The sequence below is a fragment of the Macrotis lagotis genome, chromosome 2 (assembly GCF_037893015.1).
Source record: "Macrotis lagotis isolate mMagLag1 chromosome 2, bilby.v1.9.chrom.fasta, whole genome shotgun sequence".
Taxonomy (NCBI): domain Eukaryota; kingdom Metazoa; phylum Chordata; class Mammalia; order Peramelemorphia; family Peramelidae; genus Macrotis; species Macrotis lagotis.
Window position 1 is genome coordinate 191,150,055 of NC_133659.1, and position 20,896 is coordinate 191,170,950.

Here is a 20,896-nt window from a genome sequence, read left to right on the forward strand (position 1 = left end):
GTATTTTAATTAGAGGGATCTGTTTAAAAGAAATGTAATCCATTGAGTAAAAAACCTGTATATTCACATATTTTAAATGATTGGAAGAGGTCCTATTAAATCTTGTAATTTAGAAATGGATTGTATTAACAAAACATCTGAGGCCTGAATCTTTAATCTTTAAGGCTATGTAAAAAATCATTATTGGCATAAACTTCCCTAATAGCATTGACAATTTTAGCAAAATTACTTTAAACTTCTGACTTAGGATCATATATTTAGAGCTTGAAGAAAATTGGGATGTCAAGTCTCACATTTACAAATGAGGCAGACCAGACAGGGTAAGTGTTTTGCCCAAGGTCACCTAGGTATAGTAAGTAGGAAAGTACTTCACCCACATCTTGTGAGTCTTAACTAAAGCCAAAGCCGTAACTTGCTGCTTTTCATGGCATCCTATCTTACCACTTAATCTTTGTCTTTGCTACCTCCTGATAAGCCACTATGAAAATTGGATATAACATAACAATTAGAGATTTGAGTTTTTAATTTATTTGCAGTATATATTCTTTGCTCTCTTCCATCTCACCTTGCTCAGGAAAGTGTGTAAATACAATTCAACACCCAAGAGTATCTATTTAATGATTATTTTTAAATCTTTGGCCCATAGGAAAGAAGCAAAATGTAAATGGCAGATGTTCATATTAACACTACAAAGTACTTGTGTTAAATTTGATTGCCAATGGGATCAAACTGCTGTGGTTTAAGGTTTAGAGGAAGCAGTTCTTTTAAATGGATTTGAATAACTTCCAGCTTTGTTTGGAATGGCTTGTTAAATCAAGGAGTGATTATTTAATTTTTCTAACTGAAAAAAAAAATGGAAACATCTTAGCAAGCCATACTAAGGCAAACTTTCTTCCTTACTTTGAACTGAAAATACACTTAAATTAATTGGAAGGATACCAAAGAAATTTCTAGTGGTTCCCAATCTCAGGTAGATGTGAGGGAAAAGTAATGAAACAGTACCAGTGAATACTCCCGTAGTTGGCATTGTTTTCAGCTTGTGTTTGATTTTTATCTAGTCTACTGTTCTTTGAAAATTGTTCTGAATATGTCCAGAAAGAAGTCAGAGGGCTTCCAAGTTTTGAATGTGCATACATTCAAAGTTGGTGCCCAACTTGATAACGATCTCTAGTCCAAGAAAGCAGTGGTGGGTGTTTTAAGGGGGTGGCGAGAAATGAAAACTGTTGTAAGGAAGTAAAGAAGGCTGTGAGAAAAATACAGACAAAGCATTAATGTTCTTAGAAAATTCCAAGTCCTCATTTACCTCCAAACTATGCAAGGGTATATTGCCTGGCCCCTGCCCCCAGTAACTCCTAATAATCAAATGTTTTTCAAAAAGGGGAGAGGACCTCTAAACTAGATTTTAAAACCTCCTTAGTATTTCACTTTACTCAGGCTTTGAAATATTGGATATAGCAGGTTATACTAGCTTCTTATTTTGTGGTATGTGTGTAAGAAATTGAATAAAAGAGTGATTTTTTACTTTAGTCTATTAATATTACTTAGTAACTACACATATCTTGCTATTATTCTTAGTAATTAGTAAGATTAGATTAAACAGTTTCCAGGTGTTGCAGTATACCTGCCCTTGTATCCTGGTGGTCACGATTATTTAATGTTGATCCATAAACTGATAGTAAACTTGCTAAATTTGTCTCCTAAGATTCTTAATACTAAATATTAAATGTATTAGATGTCCAGATATGAGATATTAATGAAATATGAAAGTTTTGTAGGAAATGGAAGAAGCATCAGTTTTGTACTATCTAAAATAGTTTCTTACAGCAGATTTTAACTTTTTAAAAAAGCTGATTCATTTACTACAGGCAGGACTAATTTTTGGTGCATTACAACGAAAATGATAATTTCAAGGCATGGAGCCATTATATATTTAATCTTCCTTATAAGTTTCATTAGTGGAAAAAGGGCTCTTGTGCACCAGATGCTGTAGTAATCCAGGAAAACCTCTTGGCCTGTGTCTTTTTAAACTAAGACACTGGTCTTTAAATAGAAATAGTTTATTTTAAAAACCTATTTGAGATCTTAACTTTGTAATATTTTAAATGAACAAATCAGTAAGAAAAACGGCTGAAAACTGTTTTTTTACTGTTCTGCACTTCAAGGGTTGGTGAAATCACTAGCACTTAAACCAGTGCAAGGAATGCACCTCCCTACACAGTGCAGGGATTAGTATTGTCATCAGCTCCCGCAAGAGAAATACGAAACTCCTGAGTGCCTGAACTCACTCAGGTCCTGACAGGTAAAGAGCCTTTTAATTTATCCTTAATAGATGGCTTGGACATAACCTAGAAAATGATCGTTTCAGTCTGTACTATTTTTTTTCTTCTGTTTACAATATGAGAATTTTGTTTGTAAAATTATTTGTATAAGAACATTTTCATACAGAGATTTCATATTCAGTGAAATCACATGGGAAATGTGTTTTAACAGATTTATTTTTGAAGGTGTGTGTATGAGAGAGAGCATGAGAGAGAATGAGAATGTGTGAAAATCTGGAATATTGCCAAATAGACAGAGATTTTGAAATAAAACTCTTAAAACTTATCCCAGCTACTGCTTGACCCATCTTGGCTAGATTGGACTTTTTGAGTTAATATTCTGATAAACTCAGTTTCTTGGCATTACTTATAACATTATAGAAATGGGGGATGACTTGTTAAGAACATTTATATATGACTAGAATAATATTATATTAGTTTTGGATTGACAATTGTGAACAAAAATTAGCTTTTAGCTTTAGTATATCATTTAAAAACAATATCCTAGCTAAAAATAACCTTACAAGGATGTGAATTTTTATAAGGCACTTTGAAAAACTACCTAGAAAGGGGAAGGATTTGAAAGATAGTTCCGATTCTGAGCTTAGATATGCCAAACAATTTCAGTGATGGTCAAGGCTTATGGCTAATTAGGTGAATATCCATTAGTATGGAATTTTTTTTTGGCAAGGCAATGGTGTTAAATGACTTGCCCAAGGTCATACATAGTATGGAATTTAAACTAAGTTATTTGTGTTGCTGTATGGTATAATAGAAATTTGTATTGAGGGCCTTGTATTAGGAAACTACATAGTGAAAAGGATATCAAAATACCAGTGACATGGCTCACAATTTAAATTTTATTTATTTAAGGCAATGGTATTAGGTGATTTGGCCAAGGTCACACAGAGCTAAGGCAATTATTAAGTGTCTTGAGGCTGCATTTGAACTCAGTTCCTCCTGACTGCAGGGCCAGTACTCTATCCACTTTGCTACCTAGCTGCCCCTAAATCTAGCTTAAACTATTATTTGATAGTTTTTGTTCATTGGTACTATAACAGAATGAACCTTGATGAATTTTAACTTTTAAGTTTGCAGTTGCAGGAAATGGTATATATAAGCATAAAGTCCATTTTATGTTGCATTAATTTGAATAAGTAGGGTTAGTAGGCAAAAAACCACCAAATGTGTTTGGCTAAATTGAGGAATCAGATATTTCTAATTTTCAAATGATCTGGTTTAATAAGTTCAATACCCCAAGTCAGTTTTTAAAATTAGATTGCATTTTAGATTGTTTTATTTAACATTGAATATCATTGTAGCCAATTGAATTGTATACATCAATGAGCTAACATTAATTTAACTGTCTACTCTGTCAAACACTGGGACAGGATTTAGTTGTCCTAGGATGTTAACGAAGTAGCTTTAAAAACCGAATATGTATTTTTACATTTCATTCTAAAGGCTTGAATTTAAATATTTAGTCCCATGCTTTAGTGGCTAATTCATTTAAAAGATATTGAATTAAGTCTTTGTCCCTAGGGAACTTACATTCTATAATAGGTAAACATGAAAGTATGTACAAAAAGGGTTTGTTTTAATACATACAAAATAAACCTTAGGTAAATTGGAGAATAGGATGGCACTGGAAGCTAAGGGAATCATAAAAAATCTTATGTTGGAGAGTGGGGGGTATTTGAGTTGAAGTTTAAAGACAATAGGGAATTTATAATTAAATTAATTTAAAAGTAGAGAACATTGTTATTTTTGCCGTCATTCCCTCACATCTCATAAAGATTCTAGATTTATCCATTCATTCCTTTGTTTTTCCTTTCTGATAATTCTAAATGTGTATTCTATTTTTTGAGTTCTGCATTTAAAAAAAACTGTTTACTTGTTTACCTTGAAGCCAAGAAGATCTGGGTTCCACTCCTCCACTGATTCAATTTAAGTATATACTTGGCAAAATCACTGTTAGTTGCTTAGAATCCCCCCAATTTTTTTAAGCCATTACATGAATTTTTACCCTTAAAGAATTTTGTAGAATGATTAGATACTTTAAAAAAAAAACCCAGAAATGGGGTGGCTAGGTGGTGCAGTGGATAGAGCACCAGCCCTGGAATCAGGAGTACCTGAGTTGAAATCTAATTTTTTATTTCTTTTGAAGTATTGATTCCTGATTTCTGGTAAATTCATCAATGTCCCTGAATTCTATTCTTTGTCTGAAGGATTTGTTCTCCTCAGAGAGTTTTGTTATCTCTTTTTTCCATCTGGGCAATTTTGCTTTTTAAAGCATTCTTCTCCTCAATAACTTTTTGAACTATTTTATCTATTTGACCTAAGCTGGTTTTTAGCATGCTATTTTCTTTAGCATTTTTTTTGGATTTCCTTGACTAAGCTGCTGACTTCATTTTCATGTTTTTCCTGCATCTCTCTCCTTTCTTTTCCCAGTTTTTCCTTCTAACTCCCTCATTTGATTTTCAAAGTCTTTTTTGAGCTCTGTCATAGCCTGAGCCCCATTTCTGTTTTTCTTGGAGTCTTTAGATGCAGGAGCTTGTGCTTCCTCATCTTCAGACTGAGTATTTTGATCCTTCTTGGACTCATATGCAAAATATTTCTCAGTGGTGTTCCTCTTGTTTCTCTGCTTGCTCAGTTTCCCAGCCTAAGCTTGTTTTTGGGGGTGCTTCCTGAGCTTTTGGGACACTCCCACAAGGGTCTCAGTGTATGAGGCTCTGTCTTCCCTCCTGGTCTGTGAATGACCATATGCGACTCCCTCTGCCTTGGGGCTGAGTTGGGGGGGTGGCCTAGACTGCAATCAGGATATGAATGTGGTCAGAGCCCCAGAGTCCTGTTCCAGGGACAGAGCTTGGCAGTCTCTCTTCACTCCCCTCCCTAGGCCCAGCACTCATGCCCTGGGGGCTCCTGCTTACTGGCTCTGCCTCCTTCTGTTTCCTGGATCTGGGGGTGGCCATGCTGCTAGCTCTGTGCCCTGAGGGCTGGGCTGTGGCAGAGGTCCCCCCACTGTTCCCCCAATTTGTGCCCAGTGCTCCCTGGGTCATAGCTCAGGAAACTCCCCGCTGCTGTGCCACAGCTCCCAGCACCCTGGGGCTGGCTCCGGGAGGCTGAAGTTCTTTCGCTCTGGCGGGCCACCCCTCTGGTAGGCCACCCCTCCAACTGCGGGGAGCAGAGCCTTTCTGCTCTTTTCCAGGTTACCTTGAGTAGGAGAACTGCCTCACTGGGTCCCTCTGTGGGTTCTGTCTCTCGAAAGTTTAGTTAGAGTCCTTAGCTTATGAATTTTATGAGAGAGTGCCTAAGACACCATCCTTTCTTGTCGCCATCTTGGCTCCCCCGAAATCTGGCCTCAGACACTTAATAATTACCTAGCTGTGTAGCCTTGGGCAAGCCACTTAACCCCATTTGCCTTGCAAAAAAAAAATCCTAAAAAAAAATAACCCCAGAAATATAAATAAAATGTATTGCATTTTATATTTAATTATATCTTATTTTTGGTTTTTAAGGTGACCATGATAATTATAATCAAGGAATCCCTCTCTTTTTTAAAAATCCCAAGTGTTTTGTAATTTAATTATATTTTAAGTAGATTGGGATGACCTAGCATTTGTTCAAATTGCAAATAATCTTAAAATTTTTGGTTTCAAGTAAAAATGCTTGATCCTGGTATTCAGGGATCTGTGGTCTTATCTTTTGAGTCTTTAACCTCATATTGCTTCATAAAATTTGTTCAGTCAGATTGAAATGATAAAATAACTGTCATCTTCCCCTTTGTGTCTCTGTGCCTTTGGGCTTTTCTCCATAACTAGAATGTACACCTTATTCCTTATGGAAATTCCTCTTCTTTGAAGCCCATCTCAGGCCTATATTGAAGGGTTGACTGTTGGCTTACATTGAAATATAAAATTGAAAATATCATAACTCTTCTCTCACTACCTTGTGTATCACAATTGTTTGTATCTATTTTTTCCTTTTCTATTAGATTGTAGAGGGCAAGATATGCATGGCATTTATTTTTAACATGCCCTTTTTTAATTCAATATTCTCATTTTGTACAAATAATGTTTTTTTATACATTAATAAAATATTCTTGTTTAAGAGTAAAAGGAATACCCCCTCCCCCCCATAAATATAGACTTGCTTGAGTGATAAAGTAAAGGGGAGAGAAAAAAATTTAAATTAAAAAAAATAATAGTAATAATTGTAGATATGGCCAGGTGCCGCAATGGACAGAGCACCAGCCCTCTAGCCATGAGCACCCGAGCCCACATCTGGCCCCGTACACCCAACAATCACCCAGTTGTGTGACATGAAAGCCACCCGAACCCCACTGCCCTGCAAAAACCAAAAGAAAAAAGAAAAAAAAGACCCAAAATAATAGTAGGGGTGGCTGGGGGGGCGGACAGAGCATTGGCCTTTGAGCCAGGAGCACCTGGGTCCAAATCCAGCTTCAGACACCTAAAGCTCACCCTGCTATGCGGCCCCACCCAGCCCTATTTGCCTTGCACCCCCCCCCATAATAATAATAATAAAAAATGTGCTTGAGTCTTTGTTCCAAAACCAACAACTGTGTCCCAGGTAGATCACATTCTTTATGATAAATCCATCACAAAAGTTACTTCCATATTTTTCCAACATTGCCATTGCTGATCGCAACTCCCTCCTTTCTTATTTCTCCACTACCGTGTACTATATTTTCTCTTTCCTTTCACTCTGACTCTGCTGTAGGGTCGCTGAGTGGCACAGCAGGCAGATCCCTGGCTCTGGGGCCAAGAAGCCCTGAGCCCCCATACCACCCCTTAGGCCCAGCATCCACCTGACCCTATGGTCCCGGGCAGGCCATCCAATCCCAGCCCCTTGCAAGAAGTAAAAAAGAAAATGTGTTATATCTGACCACTCTCCCCCATGGTCCATCCTCTCCTCCATCATTCACATCCCCCCCTTCCCCCGGTCCCCCCTTTCCTTCTTACTCCAGATGTCTATACCCCACTGAGTATATATGCTGTTTCCTCTCCTAGCTACCTCTGATGAGAGCGAAGATTCCCTCATTCCCCCTTGCCTCCCCCCTTCCATATCATTGCAATAGCTCATTGTAATGAAGAAAAATCTTATTATATGAAATATCTTGGCCTATTCCCCCTCTCCTTTTTCTTTCTCCCATTACATTTCCCTTTTTTCTATTGACTCCATTTTTACACCATATTTTATCTTCAAATTCAGCTTTGTCCTGTGCTTCAACTAGAAAAGCTCCTTCTATCTGCTCTATTAACTGAGAAGGTTCATACGAGTATTAACAGTGTCATTTTTCTATGCAGGAATACATGCAGTTTATCATCATCAATAAGTCCCTCATACTTTCCCCCTCTCCTCCAATCTCCATGCTTCACCTGAGTCCTGTGTCTGAGGATCAAACCTTCTGTTCAGCTCTGGCCATTCCAACAGGAACATTTGAAATTCCCCTGGTTCGTTGGAAGTCCATCTTTTTCCCTGGAAGAGGATGTTCAGCCTTGCTGGGTAGTTCATTCTTGGCTGCATTCTAAGCTCTTTTGCCTTCCGGTATATTCTATTCCAAGCCCTACGAGCTTCCAATGTAGTTGCTGCTAAGTCCTGTGTGATCCTGACTGCAGCTCCACGATATTTGAACTATGTCCTTCTGGCTGCTTGTAATATTTTCTGTTTGACTTGGGAGTTCTGGAACTTGGCTATAATATTCCTAGGGGTTGGCTTTTGGGGATCTCTTTCTTGGGGGGATCGGTGGATTCTCTCCATTTCTATTTTGCCCTCTGCTTCTAGAATATCAGGGCAATTTTCCTGTAGTAATTCTTTGAAAATGATGTCAAGGCTCTTTTCCTGATCATGACTTTCAGGTATTCCAATAATTTTTAAATTATCTTTCCTAAATCTGTTTTCCATATCAGTTGTTTTTTCAATGAGATGTTTCACATTTTCTTCTAATTTTTCATTTTTTTGGTTTTGAAGTATGGATTCCTGATTTCTGGTAAATTCATCAATCTCCCTGAATTCTATTCTTTGTCTGAAGGATTTGTTCTCCTCAGAGAGTTTTCTTATCTCTTTTTTCCATCTGGCCAATTTTGCTTTTTAAAGCATTCTTCTCCTCAATAACTTTTTGAACTGTTTTATCCATTTGACCTAAGCTGGTTTTTAGCATGTATTTTCTTCAGCGTTTTTTTGGATTTCCTTGACTAAGCTGCTGACTTCATTTTCATGTTTTTCCTGCATCTCTCTCCTTTCTTTTCCCAGTTTTTCTTCCAACTCCCTCATTTGATTTTCAAAGTCTTTTTTGAGTTCTGTCATAGCCTGAGCCCAATTTCTGTTTTTCTTGGAGTCTTTAGATGCAGGAGCTTGTGCTTCCTCATCTTCAGACTGAGTATTTTGGTCCTTCTTGGGCTCATTTGCAAAATATTTCTCAATAGTCTTTTTTGTTTCTCTGCTTGCTCATTTTCCCATCCTGGGCCTGGTTTGGGGGTGCTTCCTGAGCTTTTGGGACACTTCCACAAGGGTCTCAGTGTGTGAGGCTCTGTCCTCCCTCCTGGTCTGTGAATGACCATAAGCGCCCCCCTCTGCCATGGGGCTGAGGTGGGGGGTCCCTGCTGTTCTGTGGGGGGGCCTAGACTGCTATCAGGATCTGAATGTGGTCAGAGCCCCAGAGTCCTGTTCCAGGGGCAGAGCTCAGCAGTCTCATTCTTCACTCCCCTCCCTGGGTTCAGTGGGCTCATTGCCCTGGGGGCTCCTGCTTCCATCCTCTGCCTGCTCCATGCTGCTCTCTGTGTGCTCTGAGGGCTGGGCTTCACGTGCTCCCTCTGGCAGAGGTTCCCCACTGTTCCCCCAATTTATGCCTGGTGCTCCCTGGGGCGAAGCTCAGGAAAAAGGAAACTCCCCTGCTGCTTCCAGCGCCCTGGGGCTGCCTCTTGGAGGCTGAAGTTCTTCCGCTCTGGTGGGCCGCCCCTCCAACCCTGGGGAGCACAGCCTTTCTGCTCTTTTCCAGGTTACCTTGAGTAGGAGAACTGCCTCCCTGGTCCCTCTGTGGGATCTGTCTCTCGAAAATTTAGTTAGAGTCCTTAGCTTATGAGTTTTATGAGAGAACACCTAAGACAAGCAGTTTTTGTTGCCATCTTGGCTCTGCCCCCAGCCAACATGCTCTTTTTTTGATGGGACAGTGGGTTTAAGTGACTTGTCTAAGGTTAACAACCAGTAAATTTCAAGTGTCTGAAGCTGAATTTGAAGTCAGGTCCTCCTGACTTAAGGGTCTATGCTCTATCCACTAATTGTACACCAAAACACTATACTATATATTTAAATTTAAGCCTCTAGATTGAAATACAAAAATATTCTTTTGACATTTAAAACTTTTTATAATCTTGCTCCAGTTTACCTGGTCCAGTGTTATTTATTTTATTATGCTCTTTGGTGTGCTTTCCAGCCAACATGGCTTGCTTGTCTCTTACATAATATTCCATCACCTGCCTCCATGTGTTTGCACAAACTGTTCCGTACAGCTGGAATGGACTCATGTCTTCACTGAAGTATTTGAGGGTTTTCTACAAAGTTCAGGCCAAGTGCATTTAGAAGACACTAATATTTCAGCTAGGCTGTCTCTAAATCATTTTGGATTTATATTGTAGGAAATTTGTATTGCATTTTGTGTGTACATATTATGTTCCTCTATAGAATGTAAGTCTTTGAGAGCAGTACTTGGCACATAGGCTCTTAATCAGAACTTCTTGAAGTATTATGTGAAACCAAATAAACAACTAATGTGTATATAGATTGGTGACTATTCGCTATTCATTATTTAGAAACAATTCCAAGTGGCATATACATTTATTTTGTGGAATCTTGCGGAATATCTCATGGCATCCTATGTAAAGTTTTTGGAGTTGATTCTGTCTTAGTACTAGAACCTATAAATTGAAATCACTAACAAACATAGTGTACTCTTCTGGCTACTGTACTTTAGATCTGTGGGGCTATAATTTAAAGTAATATTCATAGATCTTGTGGCAAACATAATAGGGAATGTTACAGTAACTACCTCATTTTGGGGAAAAGATCAAACCTGAGACTTTAACAAATGGGTACTTTGCTGTAGTTTGTACACAATGACAGACCAGATTCTTAGGGTGTTAAAAAGTGGTTCATACTACACTATTAATAGTCTGACAAAGTTGTGTCATTGTGAGGTTGTTCAACCCTATCTTGAATATCTAGCTTCTGAAACATTTTGAAAATATGATTTTAATTTGGGTGGGGGGGGTGAACTATTAATTTTTCTCTCCATGATATCCTGGCTATTTCACATTTCAGTCATACTTTTTCTTTTAATGAAATGGATTGCTAGAAAGACAATTGATATTATTTTGGAAATGTCATAATATAACATTGTTATGTTTGTTTTATGTTAACAATTATATTATGATTTCAGTCTTATTTAATGGGAATTTAAAAACTTGATTTTCCTAAAAAATTTATTGATGTCTCATCTCCTCAAATAATTGGTCAAGATATAGAAACCCTAGAAGAAATTTTCAGTGCCTCAGCAATATTATCAAACCATTGTTCAGTCCAATAACTTGAAGTTCTGCTTTCATTTTCCTAAATTTTTTAAATGAGCACCAAGGTAGTGTTTCTTTTGTGTACTTCCTTGGCATTGTGAGGGATGCGTAGGCTTAACTGTCTTCTTAGTTCTTAGCTAGGAGATAATTTGTAGAGTTGGAAAACACTTATGAAGTACACTATATATATGATGCTTTATGGTAAATGCTTTTTATGAAAAAGTTAATTCTTACAGATTGTCACCTATAAAGAGCCTAAAGGCTAATGTAAAAATAGGAAGACATTTTGACCCAATCAAAGAATATTTCTTAATTAAAAAAAACTTTTAACTGTTAACTCTTGAAGATGAAGAAATTATCTTCAGCTTCTGAAAAATATATAAGTTTTGGAAGAACATGAAATTATGAAAAATATGCTATGTAGCCAAAATTCTTGTCTTCTGCTAATTTAATTATATAAGCTGTGTAACTTTGGACAAATCACTTAACCTTCAAGACATTCAATTTTCTCTTGGTGGTGAGGTTTATATATTGATCTGTGGTAAAGTGCTTTGTAAAACTGTTTTTGTTTTTGTTCATTTATTTCAATTGAATCTGATCTGACTTTCCATGATCCTCTTTGGAATTTTCTTTTTGGAATGGTTTGCTTCTTCAGCTCATTTTATTTTATTTGTTTACTTATTTTTTTAGTTTTTTTGCAAGGCAAATGGGGTTAAGTGGCTTGCCCAAGGCCACACAGCTAGGTATTTATTAAGTGTCTGAGACCAGATTTGAACCCAGGTACTCCTGACTCCAAGGCTGGTGCTTTATCCACTACACCACCTAGCCGCCTCCTCTTCAGCTCATTTTACAGGGTTAAGTGACTTGCCCAGGGTCACACAGTTAGCAAGTATTTGGGGCTAGATTTGAACTCAGAAAGATGAGTCTTCTTGACTCTAGCCATTTTTTCTAATGTGCCATTAAACTGCCCCAAGATAATACAGTACTATTACTAATGCTAAACCTGTTTTAGTATTTTATATAAATGTGACTTTTTATTGTTATTAATGACAAATCTGGATGTCAAGTTCATAGTGTTTTCTTTTGTTGATGAGAAAACTGACTTGATTTATTTAATATCAGCTGAGAAAATAATTTGTTTATAATTCCTATTATATTTTTAGGTTCTTTTTATATAAAATTCCCAATAGCTCTTAATGCAAATAAGTATATCATTTAGGGCTGTTAACTTTGACCTAAGATAACTAGTATAAAACTCCAGCCTAGATAAATGGGAAGTAATTTTAAGTACTTAATGCTTTTCTCTACATTCTTCAACTGCTTGGAATATAATAATTTGCTTTCATTGATTTTTGTTTATGGGATATGGTAGAGAATATCCCCTTTTTCTTAAATATTCATCCCTTTTTCCTAGCACCTTCTCATCCTTCTTCCCACTCCCATCCCCACTGTCCATGTCTGACATCTAAACAGAATAACTGTAGTCTGCCATTTATTGTGAGTGAGGTCTGTTGAGTAAAAATTGGTAAATATTTTGATCTGAATTCTGATATATTTTAGTAACTTCTTTCCCTTTGCATTATTATAACAATTTTTTATTTGATTTGACCTTGTTCTGTACCAATTAATACAGTTCTTCCCAAGTTTCTCTGAATTTCTTATATGGTACAATAATAATCCATTCTGTGTCATACATATTATATTCACCTATTTGTTTCTAGTTTTTGATGCCACAGTATTTTTATGTAATGGACTTAAAAAAATAAATCTTCCAATAAGAAGAAATACTTTTTTTTCCTTCCAACTTTTTTTCTCTTTTACTTATCAGGGACAGGGATCCTTTTCTAACAAATATGTAATATGCATAGTGAAGCAGAACAAATTCCTACATTGACCATGTTAAAAAATATATGCTTCCTTTTACATCTTTTCTTAATTTTTCTGTGATGAGATATGATTAGCATTGTGTATCATTGATCTCTTGGAATTGTGCTTGATCATTATATTGATCAGACTTTCAAAGTTGTTTGCCTTTTTAGTGTAGTTGTTATTAAATATTTTGTTCTAGTTTTGTCTATTCAGTTGATACAGGTCTTCCCAGGTTTCTCTGAAATCTTTCCCCTAGTCATATCTTAACAGCATAAATCATTTTCTATCATGTTCATATAACAATTTTTTTTTTTTTTTTTTTTTTTTTTAGTTTTTTGCTAGGCAATGGGCTTAAGTGGCTTGCCCAAGGCCACACAGCTAGGTAATTATTAAGTGTCTGAGACTGGATTTGAACCCAGGTACTCCTGACTCCAGGGCCGGTGCTTTATCCACTGCACCACCTAGCCACTCCCATATAACATAATTTGTGCAGTCCTTTTCCAATTGAGGGTCATCTCTTTATTTTCTAGTTCTTTGTCACTACAAAATGTGCTGCTGTAAATATTTTTGTGCATATAAATCTTTTATCTTTGAGTTATATATTTGGAGAATAAGTCTACTAGTGCTATCACTGAGATGTGGGGCAAAAGGGGTTTTGTATAATTTAGTTACTTTTAAGTGAATAGATCCAAATTGCTTTTCAGAATGGTGGTTACCAGTTCACAATGTCTCCAGTAGTGCATTAATGTATCTATTTCCGCTAGTCTTTTGTTTATCTTTTTTGTTGTCTTTGCCAATCTAATGGATGAGGTACAATCTCAGAGTTGCCTTAATTTACATTTATTTAATTACTAGTGATTTGAACATTTTTAAATTTAGATTTTTTACTCTAAGAATTGCCTGATTTTATATCTTTTGACCATTTGTTTGTTTGTTTATTTATTTTAGGGTTTTTTTGGGGGGGGTTTGCATGGCAGTGGGGTTAAGTGGCTAGGTAATTATCCGGTGTCTGAGGTCAGACTTGAACTCAGGTACTCCTCTGACTCCAGAGCCAGTGCTCTATCCACTGTGCCACCTAGCCACCCCCATCTTTTGACCATTTATGAGAAATGTCTCTTATTCTTATAAGTATGAATTATCTTGAATTAAGACCTTTGTCAGAGAAACATACTGAAAAGGTATTCCTCTCTTCATTGCAAGTTAACTATTTCCCTTCTATCTTTAGCCTTATTAGTTTTGTTTTTATGAAAAGTTAATTTTATGTAATCACAATTAACCATTTTTATTTAATTATAATCTTTTCTATCCCTTTTTTGATCATGAACTCTTCTTCACCTATTGATCTGATAGGTCATTTTTTCCTTGTTCTCTTTCTTTGACTTCCTTGAAGAATATTCCCAGGTTCTAAAAGAAGTGTTTCACTTGACATCTTTATTAGTTTATAAGTGTATTAGTGTATCTGCTTTCGCAGCCTAAAAATTATTTTTGCAGTTTTGCTGGGTGTGAGCTAAAATCTCAGACTTCTTTTAATTTATATTTCTTTTATTAGCATGGTCAAAAAAGATACTTAATTCCTTCAGGAGGAGCTTTAGAAATAAAATAGCATGTCAAACTCATTAAATCCTTGGTGTCCCCTAACATTTATTTTAGTGAACTTGTACAAAGATAAATGGGCACAAAAATGAAACTTCAGTGAGGTTTTAATATACAATCACATAATCACAACCACACCTGATAGTTTTCATCACTTTTGGAATATGGTAAGGAAAACTGTTCATTGTAAAGACTTTATTAAATGGTTTAAATGATAAGAAAATATAAAATATTCATAGAATGCTTTCAAGTTATATAAGTTTTGGAATACAAAAATAGTTTTATTAATGTTTGTAAAGAAACCCATTTTTCAGTTATGCTCAGAAACATTTTATTATGTTATTTTATTTTTTGCAAGGCAGTGGGGTTAAGTGACTTGCCCAAGGTCACTAGGCAATTATTAAATGTCTGAGGCCAGATTTGAACTCAGATCATCCTGACTTCAGGGTCAGTGCTCTATCCACTGTGCCACCTAGCCATCCCATTTTATTATTTTTTTCTAAAATCTCAATAGGATTTAAAATCCAGAAAGGATCTTAAATATCTAGTCTAAATCCTCATTTTATAAATAAGAATACTGAGGCTTATCTGGTTAAATAATGTATTAATTTCTCTGGATCCACTTTGTTGTAAATTGTATGAGATATGTAATACACTTATAAATTTTAGAAGTACTTTATGCTTCCTTCTTATGATAATATAGAAACTGCTTTGAGAATATATAAATGTATCACTTTAAGATGTTCATATATATGATACATATCAGATATTTATATATACAGATAGTCATGATCATTATCATGTCATCCAAAATAATTTTTTTATCCAATTGAAATTTTATTTTATTTTTCCAGTTACATGCACTGGTAGTTTTTCAGCATAAATTCATTTGCACATTTATGACTTCCATATTTTTCTAACATCCTCTCTTTCCTCCCCCTCCCCTCTCCATGATTGCGAACAGTGTGGTAAAAGTTGTAGAGGTACATTTGTGTTAAACATATTTACAGATACATTCGTGTTAAACATATTCATAACATTAGTCATGTTGTGAAAGAATCAGAACTAAGTTAGGGTCTGCATTGAGACTCCATACTTCTTTCTCTGGATGTAGATGGCATTTTCCATCCATTTTAGAATTGTCCTTGATCTGCTATAGGGAGCTAAATTCTTCATAGTTGATCATCATATAATGTTCTCCTGATTCTGTTTACTTCACTCAGCATCAGTTCATATAAAAGTCTTTTCAGCTTTTCTGATGTCTGACCACTCATGATTTTCTTTTTTTAAAAATTTTATTTATTGAAGGCAGTGGGGTTAAGTGATTTGCCCAAGGTCGCATAGCTAGGCAACTATTAGGTTTTTGAGGCCTGGATTTGAACTCAGGTTCTCCTGAATGCAGGGCCGGTGCTCGATCCACTGTGCCACCTAACTGCCCCCACTCATGATTTTTTTCAGAATAATTGTACTACAACACATTTATATATTGTAAGTGTTCAGCCATTTCTGAATTGATGGATATCCTCTCAATTCAGTCCTTAGTCACTTCAAAAAGAGCTGCTATAAATTGTACATAGGATCTTTTTCCTTTTTTATGATCTTTTTGGAATACAGATCTAGTAATGCTCACTTGTATTCTTATGAAAATATTCAAAGGGTTAAAGTTGCAGATCATTCAAAGGACAAGAGAGAGGTGCAAAGATGGCATAAAGACAGATGAAAATATATTACCAACAAAGAACTTTACAGGAGCAATGTAATAGATATCATCAAAGGTGGATCATCTACTTGACAAAGGCAAAAACTGAGACAATGTACTTTCCTAAGTTAGTCAGAAGATTCAGAAGAATGCTCCTAACACATTGGGTGAACTCCCTGAGGAAGATATCATAGAAGTACATAGACAGGGAGGAAATGGAAGGACATTGCATTCTATATGAACATATTACCAGACAGGTTTACTGATAATACTGTTTTTATAAGACAACAAATTCTCCAGTATTGCATGTTGACAAAGTATCACTATTTCTTAAGGCTCCCTAGCCAAGCTGCTCATTTCACTGCCAGCTCAATTCTCTCCAAACTGCTTCAATTTCTTACCACCTGCTTTTGTCTCATTTGGGCTCACTATCTGACTTGTGAATTCTTATTTAAAATCCACTTATCATGAGGATACTCACTCCAGACTTAATTCACTCCCTAGACTATCTCTAATGGTTATTCTCACCTTCTCCCAGCTTCTGGACATTAGGAACCATCTTGTTTTGTCATAAAGATGTTGGTTTTAATGAATCAGTCAACAAGCCATTTAGCAGCTAGGTGGTACAGTGGATAGAAAACCAATCTTGGAGTCAGGAGGACTTGAGTTCAAATTAGGTCTTAGACACTTGACATTTTCTAGTTGTGTGACCTAGACTGAGTCACTTAACTCTGGCTTCCTTACCTTCTGGGCCATCTCCATTTGTTCTGATTAGTATCTGGTCATTGAACTCAGATATCTCTAGAGAAGGTGAGACTGGTGACTTAGCACAGCACCCTCTCACTCAAATCCAACTCATTTGCCATGGCATCATCTCGCTAATATCATAATCTGCTTTGAGAATGAACAACAAACATCATCATCATCATCATCAATCATCATCATCATCATCATCTTTAGATACATATCATGTGATAGGTATTTGTATTTTTACTCCCACTATTCAATAGTACTTGGCACATAGTAAAAAAAGATGCTTTATTTGCTTAGAATAGACAGCAAAAGAGATGACATGTCAAAGAGTAACTGAATAGGATACCACCTACCTAACATGGTACCCAGAGAGAAGAGAATCTTGTGATTTATGGAATTTCTTTGCCTGAGCAAAATAGCAAAAAGGAGAGCAAAATATTTTCCCCCTAAACACAGTTCTGAGCATCTTCAGTGTTAGTGGATGAGAGATAATAAATTGACTCGGACCCCATCTAACCTCACCTCTGCTTTACAGAATTCCTTTCTTCCTTCAAGATCTTATCGGGGTGGCTAGGTGGCGCAGTGGATAAAGCACTGGCCCTGGAGTCAGGAGTACCTGGGTTCAAATCCGGTCTCAAACACTTAATAATTACCTAGCTGTGTGGCCTTGGGCAAGTCACTTAACCCCATTTGCCTTGCAAAAACAAAAAAAAATAAAGATCTTATCTGATTGCTTTTTGTCAGGGAAAGGATATGGAAAAGGGAGATAGGGAGAAAAATGAAAACCTCAAAACCTTGCCAAAAAAAATGGTAAAAATGACCGTTGCATGTAGTTGGAAAAACAAATAAAATATTAAAAAAATAACAAAACCTATTTGAAGCACCATCTTTCATGTGAAGCCTTTCCTGAAATCCTCAACTACTAGTGCTCTTCCACACAAATGATCTACTATTTATTTATCTTTGTTGCCTTTTTATTGCCTCTATTAGATGCAAACTCCTTTTGAGTAAAGATTATTTCACTTATTGTCATTTGTAACCCTAGAGTGTCACATAATACCTGGTATGTAGCAGGCATTTAATAAATACTTGTTGAGTGACTGATCAGGGCATTAAAGGGATGTAAAGAACAAGATCCTAGAATAAAGCAGGTCAGCTGATCTAAATGTTTGTAATTCTGAAATGTAAATGCATAAGGTGAACATCTGAATATGTGAGAAAATTGGGATACTGTTGGACTGGTGGAGTTGTGAATTGATTCAGCCATTTTGGAGGGTAATCTGGGACTATGTCCAGAGAAAAATAAAACTGATTATATCCTTTGATCCAGTGATGCCATTAGTACTATATCCCAATGAAATCATAAAAAAATGAGAAAAATCTTACATATTCAAAAATATTTACAGCAGCTCTTTTTTGTATAATTATAACCTTTATTAGATTGTTCACTGTTATGAGAAGGGGAGAGGGAAGGAAGGGAAGGAGAAAAATGTGGAACTCAAGCTTAGAAAAAAAATGAATGTTGAAAATTATCTTTGTAATTGAATAAATAAAATTTAACTTAAAAAACCACAGAATGCATCAAATGAGAATACTACTTTTAGGATTCTACTCTGCAGCAGCCTTTAAACTTTATAGTCATAGAAATGGCAGAAAGGTACAGAGAATGCCTGTCCTACTGTAATTTAAAATCTTATTTTTAGATCCTCATTCTCTTTTTTTTTTTCTTTTCTCCTTTCTCTTATCCTCTTTGAGAATGTAAGACCGTTATTACACTTACATAGTCAAGCAAAACAAATTTCCATGTCAAAAAGTCTGATTCTGTATTCCATCACTTCTTCCCTAGGAGCTGAGTTTCATCTTGAATTATAGTTGGTCCTTGTTTTGATTATAACTCCTAAGAGTTTTTTCTTAGAAGTCATTTTCAAACTGACAAATAGTAAAAAGGGTATGAACAGGCACTTTTCAGATGAAGAAATCAAAGCTTTCTATAGTCATGTGAAAAAATGCTCTAAGTCACTATTGATTAGAGAAATGCAAATTAAAACAACTCTTTAGGTGCAGCCTCACACTTATTAGATAACAAATGTTTTATCATTTGTTCTTGAAGACAACTGTGACCTTGGGGAGGTGATGCCATGACATGTACATGAATTGCTGTACAGAGTCACCAGTCTCACTTTCTCCTCCAAAGTCATCTGGGTCCAGTGGCCAGATTAACAAATATGAGAAAAAAGGACAGTAAATGTTGGAGGTGATGTGGGAAAATTGGGACATTATTGCATTGTTGATGGAGTTGTGAATTGATTCAACCATTCTGGAGAACAATTTGGAACTATGTCCAAAACTCTATAAATCTGTGAATACTCTGATTCAGCAGAACCATTACTAGGTCTGGATCCAAAAGAGATCATAAAGGAGAAAACAACCTAATTGAACATAAATATTTATAGCAGCTCTTTTCGTAGTGGCAAAGAATTGAAAACTGAATGGGATGCCCATCAATTGGAAAATGGCTAAGCAAGTTGTGTTATATGAATGTAATGTAATCCTATTATTCTGTAAGAAATAATGAACTGGCGGATTCAGAAAAATACAGAAAGACTTACATAAACTGATAAGTGAAGTGAGCAGAACCAGGAGAAGATTGCACATAGTAACAGCAACATTGTGTGATTATCAACTGTGATAAACTTAGGTCTCACAATACAGCAATCAAAAATAATTCCAAAGATTTGTGATGGAAAAATGCCATCCATATCTAGAAAAATATGGAGTCTGAATGCAAATCAAAGCATACTATTTTCTTTTTTTTGGTTTTTGCAAGCAGTGGGGTTAAGTGACTTGCTCAAGGTCACACAGGTAGGTAGTTAAGTTTCTGAGACTGGATTTGAATTCAGGTCCTTCTGACTTCAGGGCTGGTGCTCTATCCATTCTGTCACCTAGCTGCTATAGTATTTTCAACTTAAATTTTTTTTCTTTCTCATGCTTTTTTTCTCCTTTCATATTTGTCTTTCATAACATGACTAATAATGGACATATGTTTAGGAGGAGTCTACATTTGCTATGTTGATGGGGAAGGAAAGGAGAAAAATTTGGAAAGTATAATTTTACAAAAATGAATATTGAAACAATTGCTAATGTAATTTAAAAAAATAAAATACTACCAAGTAGAAAAAAATGATTCAGTTATTCTGATTTCCAATATAGTATTCCTTCTAGTAGTAGACTATGTGGCCTACTTCAGGATATCTCTAATGTAGATAGCTAGATTCGTATGAAATTCTTTGAAAGATATAATATCACAGAATTTGCTGTGTGGCCTTGGGCAAGCCACTTAACTCCATTTGCCTTGCAAAAAAAACCACCTAAAAAAATAAAAAAAAATCACAGAATTTGATTTTTAATGTAAAGCAAAATATAGAACAGGAAAAATACATATTTATGTCAAATAATGTCGTACCTGTAGTAATGCTACACTATAGGTTAGGTAGGTTTTTGTGGTCTTTATTATAATATTGCTTCTAGATAAAATGTCCAAATTTCATAATAGCTTAATGTGAATATAACTTGCTTTTAAGTTCTGAGTACTAGTATTATTATTTGAGGAGTGAAAAGTTTAACCTTCTTTACTCTCCTCAAATATTGATTTTATGGTTTTCCTTCATCATAGTCCTGAATGCCCACCTCTTTAGTCTCTGAAGTAGCTTCCATTTTCTGAAGAAATTATATCATACTTTTAACATAAAAGACATTTTGATGGTATTTGCATTGTTACTATGCTTAATAAATAATACATGAACACTTGTGATAGGATCTTTAGGGAAGAGGAAAAATGGTAAATAAATTGAGGAAAAGCAAGTACTCTGAAATGAAACAAATAATTGTCAAGTTTAACTTGTCTGTCAGATCTTATTTATTTAATTTTTTATTTAAGGCAATGGGGTTAAGTGATTTGCCCAAGGCCACACAGCTAGATAATTATTAAGTGTCTGAGGCTGGATTTGAACTCAGGTCCTCCTGATTTCAGGACTGGTGTTCTATCCATTGGGCCACCCTAGCTGCCCCAATCAGATCTT

The 20,896-nt window shown here is 35.8% G+C and overlaps 1 protein-coding gene across 4 annotated transcripts in view; it reads left to right on the forward strand.

Annotated features, from left to right (window-relative positions):
* The window catches only part of NPEPPS (aminopeptidase puromycin sensitive), a 100,937-nt gene that overhangs the window by 9,375 nt on the left and 70,666 nt on the right, over window positions 1–20,896 (forward strand). Inside the window, exon 2 of one of the 4 annotated variants that reach the window (XM_074224124.1) lies at window positions 2,163–2,299. The exons of the other annotated variants lie outside the window; for them this stretch is intronic. The gene's annotated coding sequence lies outside the window, so the exon portion shown is untranslated. The remainder of the gene's footprint in view (window positions 1–2,162; window positions 2,300–20,896) is intronic. 4 annotated transcript variants of the gene reach the window in all.